This window comes from Panthera leo, chromosome D4, assembly GCF_018350215.1.
Source record: "Panthera leo isolate Ple1 chromosome D4, P.leo_Ple1_pat1.1, whole genome shotgun sequence".
Lineage (NCBI taxonomy): Eukaryota > Metazoa > Chordata > Mammalia > Carnivora > Felidae > Panthera > Panthera leo.
Genome location: NC_056691.1, coordinates 82,392,751 through 82,417,148, shown reverse-complemented (window position 1 = coordinate 82,417,148; position 24,398 = coordinate 82,392,751). Strand labels below are relative to the sequence as shown.

General features: G+C 48.9%; 1 protein-coding gene and 1 pseudogene across 5 annotated transcripts in view; both read left to right on the top strand.

Annotated features, from left to right (window-relative positions):
• The window catches only part of DENND1A (DENN domain containing 1A), a 508,975-nt gene that overhangs the window by 392,406 nt on the left and 92,171 nt on the right, over positions 1-24,398 (top strand). The window lies entirely within an intron of this gene.
• LOC122205751 lies at positions 19,720-19,868 on the top strand (annotated as a pseudogene).

Sequence of the window (24,398 nt, the reverse complement as noted above, 5' to 3'; positions counted from 1 at the left end):
AAATCAAGAGTCAGACGCTCAACCAACTGAGCCACCCAGGCGCCCCAACATGATTTTAAATATATAACAAGGTTCATGCAAACCAGGCTTTCATCCCACTTCCTTCTACCCCAGATCTTCACTCCCTCCTAACCCCTCTCCATTACTTAAACACACACACACACACACACACACACACACACACACACACACACAAGGTAGCTACTACATATAATCATTTTCTGTTTTCCTAAGTATACGTTTGGGGTAGGTCAGGTCAGATTGCTGGGTCAGAGGGCAACTGCATATATAACTTTGCTGGATGTTGCCAAATCCCCCTCCACAGGGTTGCATCTTCTTTCATTCTGTCCTTTTATCCCGCGGCTTTACCAGTAAAGTGTGTTGCTAAATTTATGGATTATTTCCAATCTGATGGGTACAAAGTGATGTCTCAGGGAAATTTCATATAGCTCTATTACTGCAAGTGGGGCTGAATCTCTTTTCTTACACTTAAGGGTAATTTGTGTTTCTTGTGCTCTGAACTATAGGATTTTCTTGTCCATTTTTCTATGGAGTATTTATTCTTTTTCTCGATTTTTAGGAACTTTTTATGTATTAGGTTAATACGCCTTTGTTTACGATACAGATGACAAATACTTTTTTCAGGCTGGGAATTCATAAAACGACTGTTGACCTTGCATTTCTCGAGTATTATACATATACATATATATACATATATACATACATATACATATATATACATATACATATATGTACACATATATATATGTATATATATATATATATATAGCTTCTGTTTGATCCCCACTGTTTCCTTTCTATCTTTTTCATCCTACAGAATAGAGGCTTTGGGGATAGGTGTTGGGCAAGGCCACAGTGAGGAGGTGTGGAAGGTTCTGAGTTCTCATCCAGGATCTATCTCAAGCAGACACTATAGCAGGCAGTGCAGGAAATCATTAGCGGGGAGATGTTTCACTATTCTGCACGGCCATTAGCCTTCCAGGCAGCAGTAAGCCCGGCTGTACTGATCACCCCGTCCTGTCCATGAAGCAGCAAACCAGCCGCTTCCTACCAGTGGTCAAGGGCAAGGCTCTGTATGTTGTCTTTAGAGGCAGAGCAGGGCAGCACCAACCCCGACCCCAACCAATACTTCCAGTTCCTTGTGTAACCTGGGGGTAAATTGCCTGACCCTTTGGGCTTCCCTTGCTCCAACAGTAAAAGAAAGAGATGGACTTGATGAAATCCAGAGACTCTTCCGGCTCTGACATCCTTAGACCCTGGGCCTTATTGGCTTCCTAGCAACCAGGAAAAGAGGTAGAGATCTTGACTGAGAAAATTATCGTGTAGCACTGGAGTCTATAGAGTATCTTCTAGTTGTGCCTGTTTTGTTGGATCTCCTCTGTCCAGTAGGACTCACCCTAAAAAAAAAAAAAAAAAAAAGTATTTCCTGCTTGAAATTTCTGGTACCACATGCATGCAATGTGTATAGAGAAACAACCTCTACCACAGTGAGCCAGGGGTAGTTTTGGGCCTCTAACCAGAGTCTCTGACCCCAAAGCCTGAACTCCTTCCCCTGTGCCAGGCTGACCCTTGTTGTGGCTGTGGAGTAAACAAGGAAGCCTGGGCTGCACTGAGAATAGGAGTCGACAGAGAGACTTGCCCTGAGCTCTTCATCCGGAGCTCAGTCCAGGGCCGCCTCATAGGGCGCTGGAGAAGAAAGGCCAAAAGGTAAACAGACCTCAGAATGACATTCCAATGGTAATAAACCTGAAAGATCCAAGTTCCTGTAGCCCATTCAGAAAAGAGCCACAAGTGATGCAGCTCGTTCTCTAGTTTCCAGAAATACCAGACATGTTTTCAAATATGGCAGCATGACTTCTTCAGATTGCCTCGACCGAACAACTGTGAGGCAGACACCCTGCCGGGCATCTTCCCATCTCATTTAGCTTCACCCCCACAGCAGCTCTTGAGGTGTGTGTCATTATCCCCATTTTCCGGTTTAGGAAACCGAGACTCAGAGGGATGAGATAATTTTAGCCAAGATCACATAACCATTATTGGCAAAGCTGGTATTAGAACCAACATCTGCTGGCTCCGAATCGACTCCTCCTTCCACTGTTCCAAGCTGCCCACAGGTCTTCATTGTTGCCAACCCGGTTTATGTACACCCTTTCTGGGGCCACCCCGCAGATTTGGGAGTCTCCCAGTTGTATTGCTTCTGGTAAGTTTCTGCCTGCGGCTTTGTTGAGGCGTGCGGCACTCTGTCGTCGCCGGCTGCTGCGACAGCCAGGGGGCCGTGCAGCAAGGAAGGCCGCTGAAAAGAGGAGTGAAGGAACTCTAGTCCCCGTGATGCCGAGGACACTCACCTCTCGTCATTTGAATCTATAAGTCCACGTCCCAGGATGCTGTTCTTGCCTGAGATCTGTATGTATAGAGGCCTCTGAGCTTTCAAGTGAAGTGAGCCAAGTGCCGGCCCATTCACTCGCACCCCACTCCCGTGGCCAGGGGCCACGCTCCCCCCCGAAGCTAGCACAAGGCGAGGTCTTCATGGGGCCTGGCCCTCGGCGTTCACAGAGGAAAAATGAAAGTTGCTTTATTCCCCGGCCTCTTCATAGCTCCCATTATGACGAGAGGGCTCCACAGTGAGGAGCCGGGGCTGTGATATTTCTGCTTCAGCATGAGAGATTCATATGTTTGACTAATCAATTCTTTGGCACTGACTTCCCGTCCTGCATTTTGTTCTCCTGCTTTTGATCGTCTGTTTGCCTTTTTGCCATTCTGCTGGTTCTTGTTTGGAGCTTTTATTTTCCAGGAACACTTTGACCTACTGGATCCTCTATACTCTTCTCTCTCTCTCCCTTTGTCATTTTCCTCTCTGATTTTGGTTTCCCGTGTGATTGACCGCACACAGCTTCCACATACAAGCGAAGTGGAGACCCTCCAGTCACGAGGCCCTGATAACTGCGGGGTTTTGTTTTGAGAGCCCAGGGACCCTGGACTGCAGCCAGCCCCGAGCCGCCCAGCCAAGCTGGGCGGCAGCTTTTCTGTCCCCCATCCCAGCCTCGCCCTGCGTCATGAAGTCGCCGATGGCTTGGCGCTCTGTGGTCCACAAAGCCCGCTGTTAAGGGGGGAGGTGCACAGAACTAGTTTTTGGTCCCATTTCTCAACGGAAAGAACTGGGGCTTGGAAGGATGAGGTGACTTTCCCAGCGTTTCAAGCCCGTAAAGTGGCCAACCTAGGAGCAGACCCAGGTCTGCTGAGAAGCCAGGCTGTGTTCTGAGGTGCCACCGCTGCTGTCATCGATCGATTGTGTCTTCCATTGTCGGCCGGCGTTGGCCGAGCAGCTGCTTTGTCCCCAGCATGAGCTTGTCCGGCGAAGCTGCCCATGCCGGGACGGCTGCCACTTCCTGAGCACTTGCTCCGTGCCAGGCACGGGGCCGACTTCTTCGCCTACGTTAGTTCTCAGACCCTCGCGGCAACCTGAGCTCGGAGCGGCAGAGGAGCTTTGCTGAGGTCACCCTACTAATGCCGCAGCTGGGACTGGGGCCAGGTCTGGCTCCCCCTGACATCTGGGCTCTTAGCAGAGAGCCAGAAGCACAGCAGAGGGGGCGCCTGGGTGACCCAGTCGTTTAAGCGCCTGACTCTTGGCTTTGGGCTCCGGCCATGATCTCATGCTTTGTGAGTTCGAGCCCCATGTGGGGCTTTGCACTGACGGTGCAGAGCCTACTTGAGATTCTCTCTCACTCTCCCCCTCTCTCTCTGCCCCTCTCCTGCTTACACACACTCTCTGTCTCTCTCAAATAAGTAAACTAAAAAAAAACAAAACAAAAACAAAACAAAGCATAGCAGAGGGATTCTTGCCTTGCAAAGGAGTCTGGCAAGTGTCTCTAGAGGCAGGGATATTCGAATGGGGACTTCGGGCCGAGTAGGAGTTCGGCAGTCACAGGAAGAAGATGACTTCTTTGCGTCCTGCTTCCTGACCTGTTCTGGGCTCACCTTGTTTTCCTAGTCTGTATTTTGCATTTGAGGATCTTAAGACTAGAGGGATCTTATCACCTGTTCCACACTTGAGTCTCTTCCATGACAGTCCTCCACAGCCCGCCCCCAACCCCACCATGAGGCCTTCCAGCCTCTGCTTGCACACCTCCCGTGCCAGGAAGCTCGCTTTCTTCTGACGCAACTGTTCCGTCTTTAAAATGCTCCTATTGTTAGGAAGCTTTGCTTATTTTAGTGAAAAGGACCCAGGCTCTCCCCCCCACACACACACACCCCCACCCCCTCCGGGTCGGAGAATGCCTCAGGGCCACGACGCTCCTTGGAAGCAGTTGACAGCAGTACCTGGAATGTGAGGTGGAGGTGAGGTGTGTGCATTTCTGGCTGCGGGGAGGGAAATACAGAAAGGCCAGCCAAGTGGAGTCCCAAGCCCTGGGTCACATCTCACTCTGTCAGTTTTGCTGTGTGACCTCACATGGGTTACTCTCCTCCCCTTAACTTCCTCCCCTGTCGGATGGGAATAACAACCCCCCACTCTACCCATCTCAGGTGGCCGCCGTTCACTAAACACGGCAGGCAGACGCGTGCTTAATGAGGCAGAAAGTGCCACGGAATGATGCAGTGCCGGGGTAGATGCAGGGAACATGAGGAGCTCTCAGTGTGGCAGGAGGTACGAGAGCGAAACTCTGGGGTGCTCAGGGCCTCAGGCAGTGCTGCTGGGGCTTTGGGGAGGACAGCGGTGCTTGGCACGTTTGTCTGGACTTGTGAGCTGTCCTTGAAGAGGCCGACTCTGCTGACCGAGAGGGGGAGGAAAAAGGAGCGAGGAGGCAGGGACAGCTGGAGATACTTTGCAGGTGGTTTCATCCAAAGTAGGTGGCTTCTCAGAAGTGGAGGAGGAGCAGAGACGGGCAAGTTGGAGACGGGGCCGAACACAGAACCCAGCGAGTGAATGAGTGGAGATTTCTTGGCCGAGGCCCGGAACGCCTACAGGCTGAGTGGCGGGGCAGAGACTTCAGTGAGGGGAGTGCCAGGTTTGAGGACCGCATGGGTCATCCCAGGGGTGGCGCTCAGCGTGCTGGGAAGACAGGCCTTGGAGTTTCAGAGGAAAGTCGGGCCTGGAGCTGGAGAATCAGAAGGCTTTTATCCCTCGTCAGTTCATCTAACATTGTAGAGGACTGTTTGGTGCCACCGAGGAGTACTGAAGGCACCCTTGTGCGCTCCCTGGGAGTGTGCATTCTGTCGGCAGCCCTGGGGGAAGGCTGGAAAGAAGGTGGTGAAGATGGGGCGGTCCCTGCCAGGTCCCTTTGTGGAGCGAGCACCTCTGCGTGTGAGATGCTGCGCTGCAGCGCCCCTAATCCCCCCCCCCAGCCCTTCCCAGTGAGTGTTGCCATCCCCACTTTACAGATAAGGAAACTGAGGTCCAGACGAGTTTAGGCAGCCGACTGGTGCCTAGAAGACACCCCCCCACCCCATGCCGCTGTACTTGCTCGTGCGCTGTCTAGCGGTGAGCGCCTTCGACAGACTGAAGCTCCTGACGTTTGCCCAGAGCCGAGCCCGTCCGCGATTCCGTGTGTGTATTCATTATCCAGCGGGCACCTTCTTTTTGCAAATTATCTCCATGTGCTGGTGTGTGTGTGAGCGTGAAGATCATCAGGCGAACCATCCCCTGCTCACCTTTGAAACAGTATCCCTACTGCACAGCCCAAAACGGTCTTCCCCCATCTGTTTCCTTCCTTCGTTTCCTGTCCGGTTCTTTCGCTGCGCCTTCTGAGGGCTAATGGTAGATCGTGACGTCAATATGCGTTATGTAAGTCGTAATTCTGCTTTATATTTAAATGAACTGTGTGCACACGGAGCGTAAGATGTATGCAGGCCACGGTCGGGGGTCCCCGACTCTGAATTCCTCTGGCTTCTGTGGGTTTTTTTTCAAGTTTGAAAATGTGTTAGGAAGAAGGCAATGTTATGATAATTGGAAGTTCAGTATATCTGTCTTTTTCCTCTATTCTTTTATACTTTTTTAGATACAATTAACACTTCACACTTCACCTGGTCCCTCCTTGGTTACCTTTGACACTTCCTTGATATTTATTTAGATGTTCATGGCACCTTCGCTTTGAACTCTGGTTAAGAAAATCAATAACTTTAACATAAGCATTTTTTCTTCACTGAAGAAATGCAATTAGTGAATTACATACATGTGGACATCCCTTTACCTTTTTTTCAACGTGTCAAAGGATCACGGCACAATTATGTGAAAATAGTAAAGAAAAGTGATTTACCATCAGATCAGAATACCTGCTGTGAAGTTGCAAGAAACAGCTCATTTTATTACATTTCCCAGAACAGAGCCTCTCACGGAAGATGGGAAAACGTAGAGCGAGAACTTCATGGGTGTCGTCTTGGAATTTACAAACCATGAATGACGCATTTATTTGAAAATGGCTCTCCCTTCTGTAAGCGTGTGTGAATGCAAATTTCAAGACATACTGGGATGCAACTCTTTCCTATCAGGTGCAGATAATATAATCTATCGTCCTCACTGAGAATGAAAGTAAAAAAATGTGCCTTTTGCCAAAACTTTTGCTACTTTCCCAGTTTCATTTTAGGAGGCTTGTCTTGTGTAACGTTGGCTCTGGGTTTGCCAAGTCTAACTGAGGCAATGTTTTTCTTGATTAATTCCATCCCTCTTTGCCTCTGCTGTTTGGGAACTGTCAGATAATGTCATCATTAACCCGTTGCCGACGTGCTTGACAAAAAATTCTGAAACTCTAGATGGATTTTGATGTTAGAACTTGAAAGATAAAAAGAGAGCTGTTTTCTGAGTGAACGCAGTTTAAGGGAAACCGAACAAAATGGAACAAAATTTCACTGTAGAAATGGAAAACTGTCTTTTGACTGTCTGAACATTAGTTATTTTAAGACAAAAAAAAATTATTTTCCTATGTTAATATTTCCCTGCTTTCATCCATTTGGGAGAGAAAATCCTAATCTCACAGAATCAACTTGAGTGGCTCTCAGCCTAGAGCCTTGCCCATAAACGCACAGTGAAGGAGTTAATACACTTAATCGTAACTATTGTTCTTCTCCATTATAATAAAGATGCCAGTTTTTGTGCTTGAATCATTTGCTACATCAGATGACTTAGGTCATCTTTTTGGAGATCATAAAATCTACTGGAATTTCCTTTTGGACAGAAGTTATGGATCTCGCAAGAGAAAATGGTAGTGATTACACTTACTCCTCTCTGCCCAGTTACCCAGACAAAAATACTATAAGTGTTCCAGCATATGTGGAAATTTTGAGCCATCTCTGGGTTCTGAAGTTTCAATAGGTATTTATTCCATTTTATGCCAGAAGCGACATCTCTTAGTGGAAAAGAGCCTGAACTGAAGACAAGTCTGGGTTGAGATGGCTGTGTGAACAGATAACCCACCCTCTCTGAGCCTGTTTCTTCATTTGTGAAAGGGCTGTACTCACCCGTACCTCAGTAAACTGTTGTGAGGACAAATGTGGAAATATTAAAAACAATAGTGGTAACAGCGCTTACACGGTGCCAAACACTCTTCAGAGCACTTGACACGTTACCCATCTAGCTTCACACCAACCCTGTGAAGTGGACACTATTATTTTTCCTATTGTACGGATGAGAGAACCACAGCAGAAGCAGAAAATGACTTGCCCAAGGTCGCACCGATGGTAAGCATTAGGGTTGTCATTCTGACGCAGAGGGTCTAGCTCCAGAGTCCTGGCCCTTGGTCACCATACTACGTCGTCTTTCAGAGCCTGGCATGCAGGAGGTGTTTGATAAGTGCCTGTCGTATCTGGAACCTTCCAGCTCAGGCATTTACAGGGGGCATACTCCTGCCTGCTGAGGGGCAGTGGCACGATAGATGGCATTTCTAGCCCACTCTTGTTGACCACAAGGCGCTCGTCCAAGGGAAGCCACGTTGCTGAATAGAAGAAATAGCACCTCTGACCCAAGGCTATCTGGGATCATCATGTCACTGGGGAGTCTCTAAATATGCTATTTCTAAATTTCAAAGCTAGTTTGAGCTATATTTACAGCGTTTAGCATATGAAAAAGCATTGGGAAAGTGGGCTTTTAAGTGGAACGGTTGTGTAATGGAATATTTCACGTTCCGGTTCAGCCATAAAGCTCAGGGCTGATAAACAAAGCATCTGAAACCAAATGGCTCCTCGTCTGACCCCAATTAAAATAAAGATTTCATTCCATTCTGTCCTGACAGAGAGGAACATATTGTTGCCTTTAAGGGAGTTTGGTTTAGTTAATGAAAGAATTTTATTTCATTTTTTCCCCCCAAATACAATATCTAATTAAATAAGATTCAATTTGTTAGGACTTCTGGTAGGGATATGTTAACTCTTTTAAAGCTGTGTTGCCTACGTGCCTCAAGATGTAGAGGGTACTTGTAAAGCCCACCTCACAATCTATTGTTTAGAGAAGAAATAAGTTCAAGTCATTTTAAAGACAAACATCTTCAAGGCTTATCTGTTGATACATCTATCACGGCAACCTGTGTATGTAGGTAGCATGGGTTCTATATAAAATATCACATATTTACATAAAGCCCCGTTTCCTAGAAGCATTTGTACTTGTACATATTGTAATTTACCAATCACCATAGATCTGTCCATATAGAATATCTCACACAGGGAGTTGTAGCTGCTAAAATATGTTAGGTAACATAAGTTGGATATTGATGCCAAATTATCACCGAGTTCCTTCAGAGTTATCTTGAAGAAATATGTGACTGTCTAAAGAATTCATCATTTAACATTAAGAGTGAACACCAGCCAACTCTTCTGGGGGGGTGGGTGGCGGAGGGGGGGTGGTTCTGGTGTCGTGCTGTCACTTTTTTGTAGCCTTTTCTATATGTGCTGCAGCCCATCATGACTGTTGAGTTCATAATTACCAAGCAGAACATTTCAGTGTCATTGTGGGAAGTTCTCTTCACTCAGCTGGGCATGAGGGAGGCGTCTGGCTTGCAAGACCCCGATGGGTCATCTCTACACCTCTGAAGACTTGACTGTGTAGTTTGTGACGCTAAAGGGAAAGAGGGTGGCCTGGGCATCAGGGCACCTGCCCCCGGGCAAGCCCCTCCCATCTCGGGGCTTCCGTTTCTTCATCTTTAAAATCACTGAGCAGGGTCAGTGGATCCCTGAAAAGCCCCTTGGCTCTGCCTTGTTCAGATTCTGCATTCAGTAGAGCAGAAAGTACAAGACGCTTTAAATCCACTAAGAATTTATAGTCAGATGCTAAGGATTTATGTTCTGAGAAATAAAAAGTCTTTAAGACTATAAAACCTAAGGCATTTAAACCACGTTAAAAAAAAATCTATGACTTTGTGTGCAGTGGCTCCTTCTGACATTCAGTGGGCATTGACTCAGCGTAATCGAGCACCTATTCTGTGCACGCCCAGTGCAAGGTGTACAGAGGCAAATTATTCGCGGCCCTGCCTTCCACGAGCTTATCTGCTGGGCAGAGGACAGGGGAGTGAGAAGCAAGTGAAGAGGTCAGCCCTTTATTAAGAGTGTACTCTGGGACCGAGGGAGTGGGGGGTGAGATGGGACGAGGGGCAGGTGTCACAGAGGTGGGGATATTTTGGCTGGACCTTGAAGGGTGAGTGCAATTTTTCTAGTTGGAGACGGGTGTTCACTGTAGGCAGAGATACACAGAAATGTGGGGGCAAAGCAGTAAGTTCTGCACTATCGGAACATGGGCTTGGGCCGAGGGAGGAATAAAACTAGAAAGGAAGGCTTTGTGAAAAATCTTAAACTCTTACAAGTTCCATTCTAAGGTGCATGCTCAATGTTTTTCAAACTGGTAGTAATGAGCGTTCTTTGAATATAAAGGATTCTGTGGCTTGGAGATTCTGGGAATGCAGTTGAATTAGTTCCCCTTTTAGAAGTAGACAGTGTACGATAAATACGTACACCTCAGCAGTCATATGTGCTAAACTTGGTTTAACCCAGTGTTGCTCAGTCTTTCGGCCGTTGAACCCTTCTGAAGCAGAAGACCTCTTGATGCCGTGGGGCCAACTTTAGGACCGAGAACTTGAGATGGGGAGTTCCGCTGGAGAGCTGTGGTCAGTGGAAATACAAGATCCGGTCTGCATTTTAGAAAGATCATTCTGGCCTGGAAGAGAAGTGGAGCTGGGGGAGAATGGCAGGGACAATGGCACGGATATCAGGAAGGTGACTAGACCCCTGGTTACGCTTGGAGTTGTTTGAGGTGCATTTCAAGGAGAACCCCGTCCCGATACAAGCCACGCCTTCTCCACGCTGATTTGTGAGCCTTGCACGAGTCCTACCAACAGGAGCTCTCCAGATGCTGACGTTTATCAGGAGCGCACAGATAACGTTGGTGACTGGCACAGGAATGAACTTGGTGTTGGGATGTTGGAGGCAGGAGGTGAAAACTGATGCTGAAGTCTCCATGGCTCCCTGAAGCCATTTTTGAGGGCCTACTACGCGCAAGGACTGTGCTAGGTACTTGTACGGACACTCCCAATTATTCCTTGAAACCATCTAAAGGCACTGCTGCTGTTCCACCTGGATGAGGAAAGAGAAAGCATAGAGAGGGTGGTTGACTATCCCAATGTACCATGGCTGACAGGCCTTAAACCCATCTGACTAACCTAAGTTCATGGCCTTTACAACAGAGCTGTCCTGCCTCCCCTAAATAGCCTCCATTTAAAAGCACTGACCATCTACCAGGCACTGTGCAAAGCATTGTGTGTTATTTCATTTACTCTCCCCAGCAGCCCTATAAAGCAAGTGGTTTTATCCCTGCCTGATCCACAGGCAAACTAAGGCTTTTGTCAAGTAGCCAAAGTCATAGCTGGACATTGCAAAGCCAGGAATTGAACTTCAGTGTGGCTGCTCTCTTCTCCCCCTAAATAATTCTGAGGAGGTTGTTCAAGAAATTGCTCAGAAATGTTTCTCTATAGAAATACTAGGGGGGTCACCTGGGTGGCTCAGTCGGTTAAGCGTCTGACTTCAGCTCAGGTTATGATCTCACGGTTCAGGAGTTCGAGCCCTGCATCAAGCTCTGTGCTGACAGCTTAGAGCCTGGAGCCTGCTTCAGATTCTGTGTCTGCCTTTCTCTCTGCCCCTCCCCCATTCACGCTCTGTCTCTCTCAAAAATAAACATTAAAAAAAAAAATTAGGAAATGGGTGGGCTTTATTTTTGGTGCAACAAAATTCCAGCTCTGGGCGAAGAGTTGAGCCCGATGGTTTGATCCTTGCCTTGACACTGGCAATGCAAAACCCAGATTTGAGTGAAGCAGTTGTTGCGTTAAATTCATCGCACGTTATCAAGCCCCTACTCCAGGCCTTTCGCCGGGCTCACAGCTGGAGACCCAGGCTTGAGCAGAACCCTGCCTCTGCCCTTGCTGTCAGCTGGGATACCCATACAGAGAACTCTCAGTGCCATGTGTTAAGTGCAATCACAGAAACCTGTTGAAGGTAACCCAGGAGAGGGAGAAATTAACTCCATCTGGGACATAAGGGCAGGCTTCACGGGAGGTATGTCTGCCATGGGTTTTAAAGGATGAATAGGAGTTTGCCAAACAGCGAAGGGGAAACGCCCAAGCTTATTTTTCGCTCTTGGGTTGGATGTTGATGATCCACTTAAGAACAGCAGCAGCATGCCTACAGAGCTTGAAATCAGTGCCCTCATTGTCTTGATTTGCTGTTAAGAAAAATCTAATCCCACCCTGTCTGCCAGCCTGACATGATTGGAATCCTGAGATGTGGTGACCTGTGGAGGCCTTTTACGTCTGTCTTCTCTGAGCGGCGTTTACAAATGTTTGTTCATTTAGAGACCCTAGTGTATCCAGGTGACATGCTTCACTTAAAATCGTTCAAATGATGAAACCTAGGGAAAAAGTAAGTAAATTATTAGACTTTCTGCTTTTTAATTAAACCCACCCGCCCTCCTCCCCCACGTGGGCTGACTGGCTGGAATGAATGGGGGGGGAGGGGGTTGTTTGCCCGGGTGTGAAGGGATCGCATGCTTCCTTGCTCATCCATTCATTCGGTGGTGGCAGGATGCTTGCTCTGGGCTGGGCTCCGAGGGTACAAGGACGGGGGCACAGGGCCCGCTTGCCAAGTGCTCACAGATGAGTAGAGGAGTCAGAGGTGTTTGTGGGTGACAAGTACTGTGGGAGCAGCCAGCTCAGCCAGAGGAGAGGTTGCTTAGCAGCATTTGCCTAAAGCAGTGACTGAGCTGAGCCTTGAAGGATGAATGAACCACCATCGCCATCAACCTGTAAGCAGGAGGAGGTGGTGGGGAAGCATGTGGGCTTGGGAGGCAAACTGCAGGGTCCCGGTGCCAGCTCTGAGTGCCCTTGGCAAGTCCTTAATCTCCGTGTGCATTGTCTCCTCGTCTGTAAGACGAGACTCGCTAATAGGCTCTCCCCTCTTAGGGTTATCGTAAGCATGAATTGAGTCATTATTTGTAAAGAGAGTAGAACTCTGCCTGGTACCTTGTGAGAGCAGTAAACAACCACTGCCTTGTGCCTGATGCCGGATTATAAGTACTTCGGCTCCTCCCCACAAGCCTTCCTGGTGTGTGGTTTTATCCCCGTCATCTGGATGAGGAAACCGGGTGTTGAAAATGGCTAGTGATTTACCTAAAACCACGTGCCTCGTACGTGGCTGAGCCAGGAGTTGAATGCCAGCGTCCCGGGCCCCGAAGCCCTGACTCCCTCCATTCCTCTGTGCTCACATCTTTACTATGTACCTCCTTCCAAGCTCTGGGATTTTGTGAATGGTGTTTTTGCTTCAATGATAGTTAAAGCTCTCTTCCTCAGAGGAAAACTGTTGACCTTTGTCAGAGTATGGTAGAGAGAGAAAGGATGGGCTTGGAACAAGAAAGACCTGACTTGCACTTCCCAGCCCCACTCCTGCCCGGCACACTGGTGATCTCGGACTCTGCTCTGGCCCAGTGCACTGGTGATCTTGCCCAAGTCCCCTTACTTCCTGAGCCTCTTCAGGGACACTAATTCCTGCCTCACAGGAACGGTCGTGGAGGCGAACGAGAAATGTGTGTAAAGCTAGTGTGTGCCGAGTGCACAGAGTAAGGACTCTGCAAATGTCAAGTGTCCCTTTGTCTTTCCCTACCCTTCCGTGTTGTACAAAACCCTTCTTTATAATTAGAATTCCCCCGCGGTGATTGCATTCAAGGCTGGACATATTTAAACCATCTCTTAGCGTCAGCATGTAAATTCTTCTATTAGAAGTGTCTTTCTGACACGAACCCTAAAATCGCACCCATCTTTTTTCCATAGCGCGTCCGTCTCCACGTACACTCTTCGGACTCCTTGCCCGGTAATTACGGCCTTTCCCTCTCCCAGGGTGGGGTCTGGCTTGAGGAGGCAACTGCTACTTCTGTGGTTCTGCTCATAAAATCCGTGCCCCGTTTCCCAAGGTTTGGGATGTAACTTGAGGAGTGGAGTTTTTGTTTTTTGGTTTTTGGTTTTGGGGTTTTGTTTTTGTTTTTTTAGGTGGGAGGGAGATGGGTCTGTGGAACTAAAACTCAAAACAGACAATATTTGTGTGGCTAGCCACAGAAGGTGGATTCAGCATACTGTTTTTACGATCTGAATAATGCCCGTAGGCCCTCGTCTAGGGAAGCAGGGTAGCAGATCGCATCAAGAGCCTCCAAAACACTCATGCCAGTGGACTCAGCGAGCTTTCCTTGAGTCCCTGCCGCATGCCGAGCCCCACGTTAGCAGTCATCCCTCTGCTCTGGCTGCGCACATTCGAGTAAAGGGGGTCAGCCGCCCCAAAACGCTTCCAAAACGGCATCAGGAGCTGCCCAGTAAAGGGGAGCACAGAAGTTAGGGGGCCCCGCAGAGGGCGTGCCAAATCCAGCCCAAAAAGGGGCTGCAGGGACTCAGTGTTGAACGCTGTCACCCCAGGAAAATTGTCACTCCACCTGTCATGGAGGCGAGCTGCACGGGTGGCCGTGTAGCTAGAACATCCCAGAAGAGGTCGGGAGAATGCACGGAACAAGCAAACGGGGTCCAGATCCTGGGAAACCGAGGGATGCACGTTCCGGTCCTGGACCCGAAATGAGTTGGATTTCAGCCCAGCGTGAGCGGCCTCACCGAAACGGTGCCCCCAGCACGCAAAGGACAACGTCCTCATAGCGGCTTCTAATGAAAATTTTATCGTGGTCCTGGATGCACCGCTGACCTGCGCGCACTTGCAAGTGGGGCTGATTCATAGGACGTCTGCGCGGCTCTGCACATTTCCTGAAGAGGTATTTTTTCTCATTGTTGCTTCCTGGTCCGGCAGAAGGTCTAGTTTGTGTGAGGCGGCTTCGGTAATTAACCAAGTGTGTTCTGTGGAGGGAAGCGGGAGGACTCAGGGCCCGGCCGTCTCGCTCGGCGTGTTCGTGTGCTTAGTTGTAAATACCGGTGAAATCCTCAACAAGGACGACCTGGTTGTGTGAAAGATAAAAAAGAACCCGCGCCAAACGTGTCCTGTTCAGAATCACTTGATGAAGCGGAGTTTTTTGAACTCTGACTGGAACTTAATTTTAGCTACTTTTTTTGGGTAAAGCTCCAGAGGAAAGCAGCGAGACTTTGAGGTCTTTAAATCTCCTTTTTTGGGAGCGATGACAGTGCTCCTCTAAAGTTTGTTTCTTACCTTTCCACCTTTGAGCAATTGATTTTGATTAGAAACATTACACCAGCATTTACTTTGACGTCCCTGAGTACAAACAGTCATTTTAATGGTTTTTTTAAAAACAAAATCATGACAGGGACATCAATCCTTTGCCTGGTGTATGAAGGCCTGGTATATTAATTGGCTGTCAGATTCTGAAGAAATAATGGATTAATGTGCTTGATCGTAACGCTGTGTTCAGAGACTGAAGTTTGATCCTGATGTCCCCAGTCTCTCTGCTTAATGCAATTACAGATATGCATTCAGGACATTTGAGTGGATTGCATTTCATTAATATGATTTGAGCGGACAACATTAGGCTGCTGTCGGGTCCTCTCTGACAGCTAATTACTAGAATGAAGCGTGTATACCGCTAAGGAACAATGGTGCCCTTATTGGGGCCATTAAAACAATAGAAAAATAGTGCTTTAAAACACTCAGAGAGTTACTTTCCATACTAGTCATGAGCCATGAAGACCGCTCAGAGGGGATGTTGGAAAGAAAGACATGGACAAACACTGGAGGAGTCTCTAAGAGCAGGACTCTCTTGTCTTTCAATGAATCCAAAAGTTTAACCAATAGGTTAGATCCTTCCAAAGGAATTTGGGGCATCGCTGGCTCAGTATTGATCTGGGGGTTCTTTCAGGAAGTATCATAATCTCTGACCATTCAGACCTTATATCTTGCCTCCTCCCCACCCGCCCACCCACCCTAAAAGGTCTTTCACAATGGAGAAAGTGGCAATGTGGAATACCCATGGTTTATTACATTTTTCCTTTGAGGAGAAAAAGTGGCCTTTGTCTCGTGGGGTTATAACTCAGCCATATGGGCTATCTGAATGTCTACCCGTGGAGGGAAGAGGTGCTGGTGGTAATGAAAGTTTGTCATCCTGGGGGTATCTCTAGCTCTCTGAACCCCCTGAGTCTTACGAAGCATTCACCTGGCTCCCATCGTGTGTCCAGCACTGCTGATAGCTGGTGACAAAAAGATGAATCAGGCACAGTCCCTCATCCCTGAGCTCCTCAAGTCCTGTGAGGGACAGACATAAAGAAAGAAAGGGAGGGGGAAGGGAAAGGAAAGGAAAGAATGAGGCGGTGCTGGATTGGAACAGATGGATGTTTAAGAGAAGGGAAGCCTGAGGGCTTCTCAGAAGAGAACCTAAGAGGCTGATCTTGAAAGACGAGTAGGAGTTTGCTACAAAGTTAGGAAGTGAGCGGGGGCTTCTAGACAGAGGCCGCCGTGCAGGGTGGTCTGTGTGTCCTGAACTGGGAGGAGATGCCTTAATGATCCATCTAGGACCAAACTGGAGTGGAATTCTTAGCTGCACTCTCCAGGGTGTGTTCTGGGACCTTGAGGCACCTTTGGCCAATGCTCCCGAGAGGCTGTGGCCAAATCTTGAACTCAGCAATAAGGTTCCTGGATTCTAGCCCTAGATTTACTCCCTAAAAGCCATGTAAATCCCCCAAAAGTCATTTGGCCTCATTTTTCTCATCTGTGAAATGGAGGTAGCACCCGCTCTGTCTGTCAGCCTCACGACGGGTCAGGTTTGATTTAAGAGGATGCCGTTGTTACGTATGCCCAGGTTCCCCTGGCTGCTGGTGGGTGTCAGAATCCAGAGTCAGACTCAAGTTAGGCCAACTCCGTGGCCTGTATGCCACACTGCTCCAGGTTCCTTTGGAGAACCAGTGTGAGAATCAGCTAAGTGGGAAAGCTCGGGGGAGATCCAGTCTCCTCTTTGGAACCTCCTCTAGCAATACAAGGTGACGTGAAAATCCCTGCCACTGAAGCGGCCCTCGGTTGAGAGACTCTCCACCCTGGCCCCTCGAATGCACCCTGCCACACTACCAGGAAATGTGACGAGCCTCCGGCCACCTGCCCGGTTCTGTATCCCTAGGAGGTAGCGCCTCTGGTGGAGGGGACCTCCCCAGAAACCGGGGCGGGCTGTTCCTAGAGTCCCAGAGACAGATCACCACCCTCCTTCCCCCTGAGATGTCTGCTTTTTATCCAAACTGCCACCAGGAGAGAGGGCCAGAAGCTGTTCGTGAAGTGATGGTGGTACAAGCTGTCACCCTCTGGTCTCCTGGCCTCTACTGTCTCCTCCGTCGCTCTCCACACCCTGTCCCTTCCCACCTGTAACTCAGGCAGCTCTTCATCACCCGGGTGCACTTCTCAGATGCCCTGAAGGCAGTGTGTCCAACTCTGACCCCCAGAAATCAGGTCCTTGGCCAAGCTACATTTCTTCAAGTATGCATACCCCGGTTAGAAATGCCAGCCCCAACGGGACAGTTTAGGGCACAGGCTGTGATTACTCCTCTGTGTTCCCTAGCTCCTGGCCTAAGGTAGGCGCCCTGGGAAACTCTTGGATAAGGGGGTACCGGAAGCCAGAGAGAGTTGCTGATGTGATAGCCCCACTCCCTGGATAACCGCCATCTGCCATAACGGCAGTTCCCAAGTCCTCGGTTTTCATTCTGACCAGTGAGTCGCCTCTCCTCTTATGCTCTTGATCTGAATGATTGCAATGACAAGAGGACCCTGGTGTAAGTCAAGCAGCAGGGAATGGGCGTGTGAGTAAACGGCATCCCTCCCTGCCATGGCCCAGAGTTACGGGATGGGGATGACGAGGCGAGGCCCGCCCTGCCCCTCTCCAGGCTCGGATACCACCACATCAGGGAGTGTGAGCTTCCTGGGGACCAAGTGGTGCCTTAGTCGTCACGCATGCCTGGTGCATCACCCGGTGCCTGGAAGAGGGCCCCAGGGGTGATGGGCCTGGGGACCACGGCCCTGCCTGGGAAGGACGCTCTGCTCACCCGAAGCCTGTCACAGAATGTCGGACACGTCTGCTGCCTCATCAAGGGTTCCTCAGGTGGGAGCCACATGTGCCATTATTCCCCAGGAGCCCCACGGGGTGAGCCCAGAAGCCCCCGCTTTCTTCTCTGAATTTTATTTGCTAATTTCTCCATGGGAAACACAGCCCTGCCAAGACCTGTTTCCCTCCTATTACCTGGCTGGCATTTTTCTAATGGTTCCCTTCCTAATGATCCTCAAACAAAGAGACGATGGTGGAGGGTAATGCATCACTCCTGCCTCTCGCTCCCTGGTCATTCTTGCTAACAGGCTTAGCCGCGCTTCACAGTCATTATCACATGTCGCACTGTCTTTGGGATGCAGAAATGATTTGCCAGCCCCGTAATGCTTCATTTTTACTAAAATGAAGGCAGGACAAAAAAATTCTTATAATAAAAAAGTGTACACTTACTCCTGACAGATCTGATCTTAAAACCCTCCTCTGTCCCCTGGTCCATACAGGATAGTGTCTCAACTCCTTGGCCGGGCATCCGAGACCTTCACGACCTGGTCAGCAATCTCTTTTCACTTCGCGGTCTCCTCTCGTCACCCTCAGGCCCCTTGTGGAGACACTTGTTCCCAAAGGCCCCACCTCTTCCTCTTGCGTTCCTGCTCATCTCTGTAGGCGAGACGCCCCACGGGGTCTGCAGAACCGGGCTTTCCAAGCTCAGTACCAGCGTCACCACCCTCTGTTACTCTGTGACACTTATACTGACAGCCCAGGTAGGATGGGCACCTTCTTCTTTCCGGCCTCCTTTCTACCCAGGCAAGCCTCTACCTAATGTCCAAGCCCCTCAGTGACAGGAGCCCCATCCCCATTAGCGTCCTTGGTGGTCCCTGGTGCCCAGCACAGAGCCTGACACACAGCGACCCGTATGAACATCTGGGAAAGGAAAGGAAGTCCTTCCCCGAGAGGTCCCCCACGTGAGGGATTTGAGGTCCAGCACCCAGCTCAGAGAGGGCCAACTAGCTTAATGGCGAGCTCCCCCAAATCTGGACTCACAGAGGAACAAGTTGAGGGTTGGGGTAACAGAAGGAGCCGCGTCTGGGACATGTTACTGTTGTTGTGTCCATGGCACATTCAGGTAGAGATGACCGATGGGTACGGAGACCTTCAAAGCAGAGCTCTGGGCTTCCCAGGATCTTTGAAGAGCCAGAGGCCCCTCCAGCCTGGAAATCCATAAGGGCAACTGGAAGTGTTCTTTTTCCGTGAGATGGCAAGAGGGGCATTCACACAGAGTCTTAGGTGGAGAGGGCCTCAGAGACCCTTCTAGTACTTTCTGCTCACCATAGTCAGCTGAGGGCCAGCACGCTGACAACATTACTCTGGGAATGTTCACTGCAGACACTCACTTACAAGCTCCTTGAGGGCTGGAACTATACAAAGTAAGGCCCTACGATCCCTGTTTCCCACAACCAGAATTATACAGGCAGCCTGTGAGGTTTGGCCAGAATAAACCTGTCCCCTCCCAAGAAGACTACTTGAAGGAGAAGACATCTTTGGGTGTGTATGTTCTGGTCTGTTTCCTAGACAGTCATTTTACTTGGTGGTCGTACTTAGTGTCTCCAAGCCTTGAATCCCAGAGTTGGTAGGCAACTTGGATGCGTGTATCACTCTCTTGTGGGTCAGCTGGCTTCTGCTGGCACACCTTTGATGTTGGGGAAACTTACTCTTACAGAGCCAAAATCTTCCTACAATTTTCATCCACTACTCTTGGTTTTTTGTTTTTGTTTTTGTTTTTTTCCCTTGGTAGTCACGTAACGTCAGTATCGTTGGTGATTTTTCTACTGGTACTAGAGGGGCACAGTCCTTTTGGACTGAGCCTTCTCATCCAGTTCTTCACCTGGTCTCTGGAGGGCTATGCTTTGCCATTGTCCAACCTCAAATGTCTGGAACACCAGATGCTCCAGGTGTGGCTGACGAGAACAGAACTCCGTGGACCCCTCAACCTTACTTTAGCCGTACGATGTCCAATACAGGAGCCGCCGTCTGTGTTTGGCCTCTGAGCGCATGAAATGTGGCTAGTGCGGGTGGAGATGTGCCGTAAGGGTAAAATATACACCAGATGTCTAAGACTTAGTATGAATAAAAGAATGTAAAAGTCATTAATAATTTCCTATATAGATTACAGGTTGAAATTATAATTGTTGTCTACGCTGGGTGAAATATATTAGAATTTCCCTATTGCTTCTCGGCCTTTTGGCTAAGATCAAGTGTAGAATTTCCCACGTTTCTTTTTACTTTCCACATGTGCTACTTAGTAAACTTAAAATTACGTATGTGACTCGCATTATTGTTCAATTAGACTCCACTGCCCTTGAGTGCAGTCTGAGATTGTCTACTTCTGTGAATGGTTATGGGTTGCATTATTCTTTTCTTGAACCGTATCACACGTGGGCCATTGCTGAACACATACCAAACATAAAATTCTGCCTCTTTTACACCTACCATATAAACTGCTTTTAAAACAGGTCAGCCTTGACTAGTATATCTAGAGTTGATTTTTTTGAACCTAAGTGTAGAAATTTACATTTGTCCCAAATACATCTCAACTTGTTAGTTTCAGCCCATGGTTCCAGTCTCCTGAGAATTTTTTTAATCCTTACTGTCACCAGCTCCTTTACAGATCTGATCAACATTTTCTATGTTTCTAAGTCACTATCGATGATGTTGGTCCAGATTAGAACAAAGTAGAGAGTTCTACTGCCCACCAAGCACATTGGCCAGCAGTTTTAACAACAGCTACAAACCCATTATCCAGCTGTGGTTGTTCAGCCCATGTTTGTCCATTCTGCCCACACGAAGACTGGGTTTTTCCAGATGTCTCATGAACACCAGCCTGTGTTGTATCTAAAGTAGCCTCCTCTTCTCCCACCCAGTCTCACCCCCAAGCTGACTTACCCCCTATTAAGAGTGGGAACACAAAATGTAGTATGACTTCTTCTGGTTTTAGACACCAAATGGATGGACTCCTTTTCACTAAAGTGTTAATGACTGGTAAGGTCTGAACTTCACCTTTGTGTTAAAAAATAATAATAATACATGATTTATCCGGGGCCTTCGGTACCACAGGCAGGTGGAGAACTTTATTTGGAGCTCATGCCGCTAAGGCAGAGTCAACAGGGAAGAAGTCTTGAGACTTAGTGGAGGAGGAATAGGGGCCTCAAGTCTTTCCTATAGTTGATGATGAAGACCCAGTCAGTGTAATCCAGCAAGTGCCAGGATTTGTCCATGGGAGCATGTCCTTTGTGTACCCACCGCAGTACTGGCAGTTCAATGAGCACTTCTACCCACACTGTGTGTCTTTTTTTTTTTTTTTTAAGTTTATTTATTTTGAGAGAGTGAGGGCAGGGGAGGGGCAGAGAGAGGGAGGAAGAATCCCAAGCAGGCTCTGCACTGTCAGCGTGGAGCCCGAGGTGGGGCTCCATCCCATGAACCATGAGATCATGTCCTGAGCCAAATTCAAGAGCGGTACACTTAGCCGACTGAGCCACCCAGGTGCCCCCCACGCCCTCTGTCTTAATCTCCTTTAGTCTTCATATTTTTTTGGAACTAGGAATTGAGCCTCTGACTTTAGATCACATGGTTTGGCGTGACCTTCATCTGCAGTCTCAAGCCCAGTCCCCTCCTTTCTAGCTAGGCGTGTACTTTTGGTTCTCTTCTGCAGCTGTGTGCACGTGGTTTGTGTGTGTGTGTGTGTGTGTGTGTGTGTGTGTGTGTGTGTGCGCGCGCGCGCGCGTGTGCACTCGCACGCATGCATCGCAGAGGGAACAGAAAGATATTCTCTCAGCTGTTATAGGGCAGAGGGAAAATCTTTTTCCCATTTCTACCTTTGAAGCCTTTACTCTAACAAATGTTTTGAGTGTGGGAGGCCAGAGGGGAGCATTTGCAGACCTCCTGCCTGGCCGAATTGTAAGCATTAGCTGTTTTTCCTGGGTGGCTTGGCAGGCCCTTTCTCCCTTTCTTTGGGGCTGAAGAAAAAGAAGGCAGGCACCACACAAAGGTGCCTGTTTTCAAGTGCACTGCATGAGGGACACTCACTTTATTTCTAGTTTATGAAGCATCCCCCCCTCCGGGAGGACAGAACTTACTTTGTGTAAGCAGACATCTCTCTGTAACACCGTCTCTTTAAGAAAACTACATCCTCTGCTTTAAAGATTTTGAAGTTCTTGGGGCGCCCAGGTGGCTCAGTCGGTTGGGTGTCCAACTTCAGCTCAGGTCATGATCTCGCGGATTCGTGAGTTCGAGCCCTGCATCGGGCTCTGTGCTGACGGCTCAGAGCCTGGAGCCTGCTTCAGATTCTGTGTCTCCCTCTCTCTCTGCCCTTCCCTCGCTGGTGCTCTGTCTCAAAAATACATAAACACTAAAATAAATAAATAAATAAATAAATAAATAAATAAATAAATAAATAAAAGATTTTGAAGTTCTTGCCACGAGGGTCACTAGTCCAGCACCATCAGGTGACAAGGCCTCTCCAGGACCATAGGGAGGGTCCCTTACAGAACTAAAACTGAGGCAGGCTTGTGGGGGTGGGGGTGGTGGATGGAGAGCCTTGTGAATATCTTGCCCAGCAAGAAGAGCATGATTTCTTGAGTCGGACCAAACAATTCTGGTCCACTCTTCAAACCGCTGCAAACCAGACTCCTTCATTGGGGTCCGTCTCAGAAGACATGGTGTCCTTTGCATTTAGAATTAGCTGGATGTAATGAATTCTGGGTTTTACATATTTATTACCATTGTCCTTGCTCCCTCTGGTCTTGTAACCACTTCTGCTACCCAGCCTGACTCCCTCCGGGGAGAACAAGAGGGAGGCTCAGAGGTGCTGGCAGTCACGGAGGCAGCTGGGGGAGGGGAAGCCCTGGCTGGCTTACATTTGAACCAGCAGGGTTCAGATCACGACTCCCTCATCCATTTCTTTCCTCCAGCAAACATTCATTGCAACCCTGCCCTGGGCCAAGCCCTGTGCTGGTGGATAGAATGTGCAGATGGGTGAAATCCAGTCTCTGCCTTGAGATCTTGTCTAATGGTAGAGGCACACCTGTAACCGACGGGAGGGATACCCTGTGGTAACCTCCGGATGGAGGAATTGGGGACTTTGCTGGAATTCCAGGACGGAGGCTTTAGTTCACATGGGAGACACTACTGGAGCTGGGCCTCGAGAGGGGAGGAGGACACATTTGCCAAGAAGTGTGATAGAAAGCAACTTACTTAACACTCTTCAAGCCTCAGTTTCTACATCCGTAAAAGGGGGTTATAATACATCCGTTACAACATAAAGGCTGCAAACATATCAGCATTTGCTTTCAGAGTGCTTCATACTGTTCAATGGGCAGATCTTTGGTTCCCCCTCCCTCCTCTTTTTCCCAATTATTTGAAAGCTCTTGATATTATAGGATATTGTGTATATTTATGTTTTTGTGATTCTTGTTGTTCAGACCAAGAAAATGATGGAAAACATTCTAAGGGATCTTCGGGCAAAAACAAACAAACAAACTTTGAGAAACAGACAGGGGCCTTTATAAGGAGCATGTGGGGCCAGAAAGTGTCCACAGGACATCTGCACCCAGGAGAGCCATTTGGGGGCCACAGGCATTGATCTGAAAGCAGCCTTGGGCCCTGCCGTGTCCTTGTTTGCCTCATATCAAGAACTGAGACTTTGGCTTATAACGAAAAGACAGGAGGGGGGTAGAAATGACCATGGAGACTGTTCTAATTTAGGACAGTAGCAGAAGTGAGATTGAGGACGGAAGAAAAACATACCTGCGGGCAGACTGAAACGGCCCTAGACCTGGTTAAACTCTGGCTTGGCCTCTCTCGGTTGTAGATGATAGAAGTCCAGCCTAACTTGGGCAGAAAAGGCAGGAGGGAGAATTTCTTGGCTCATGTGACTAAGAAGTCCCAGGCTTCTCTTACTACGAGCAGGCTGGATTCAGGAGCTCCCGTGATGTTGGCTAATCTCTCACTGACCACTGTTTGGCTCTTCTTTTCCCGTCAGTTTTTATTTTCAAACATTCTCTTGCTTTTTGATAGAGGCATGAGGGCCCGTGTGGTCCGTAGAGCTTGAAGTGAGGCATGCACATTCATAGGAGCCTGCTTGGCCCAGCTTGGCCACATCTGGGCCCCCCTGAACCAATCGCTGTGACCAGAGGATGGGGTCCTTACATTGGTCAGGCCAGGGTCACATGCCCACCCGTTGGCTGGGTGTGGGTTGGCAAGATGAACCCCGGCCGGGAAAGGGGATTTTGCTACTTTCCGTTCACATGGGAATGAAGAGACAAATGTGGGAACGAAGTATCCGGACAGCAGGTCAGTGGTGGGGCAGAGGGAGAAGTGGTTATCATGGAGGGCTTCACCGAGGTACTTGCGTGGGAGCTGAGGCTCTAAGGACAAGGAGGACATCACCAGCAAAGTGACCCTCAGAGTTTGTTAACTGGACCCTTGCGGCTCAGTTGGTAGGACTTTCTGAGAGCTCCCGTTGGACATGGCTGCAGGTGTAGAAGATCAGTGGGGTGTGCTCTGCGGAGTGGATCTCATGGGGGGAACAGGTTGCCAAGCTGCCTCCTTCCCTGCCTCCCAGGAGTCTCTGAGGGCATGTTGCTGAGATGCGAAGCCTCCTGGGCAGGCTGGTGGCAGGGCCCAAAAGCCATGGCAAGTGAACTCTGTAAACAGTGCAGACATAGGGGCGCCTGGGTGGCTCAGTCGGTTAAACGTCCAGCTTCAGCTCAGGTCATGATCTCGCGGTCTATGAGTTCAAGCCCCGCATCGGGCTCTGTGCTGACAGCTCAGAGCCTGGAGCCTGCCTCGGGTTCTGTGTCTCCACTCTCTCTCTGCCCTTCCCCTACCCACACTCTGTTTTTCTCTT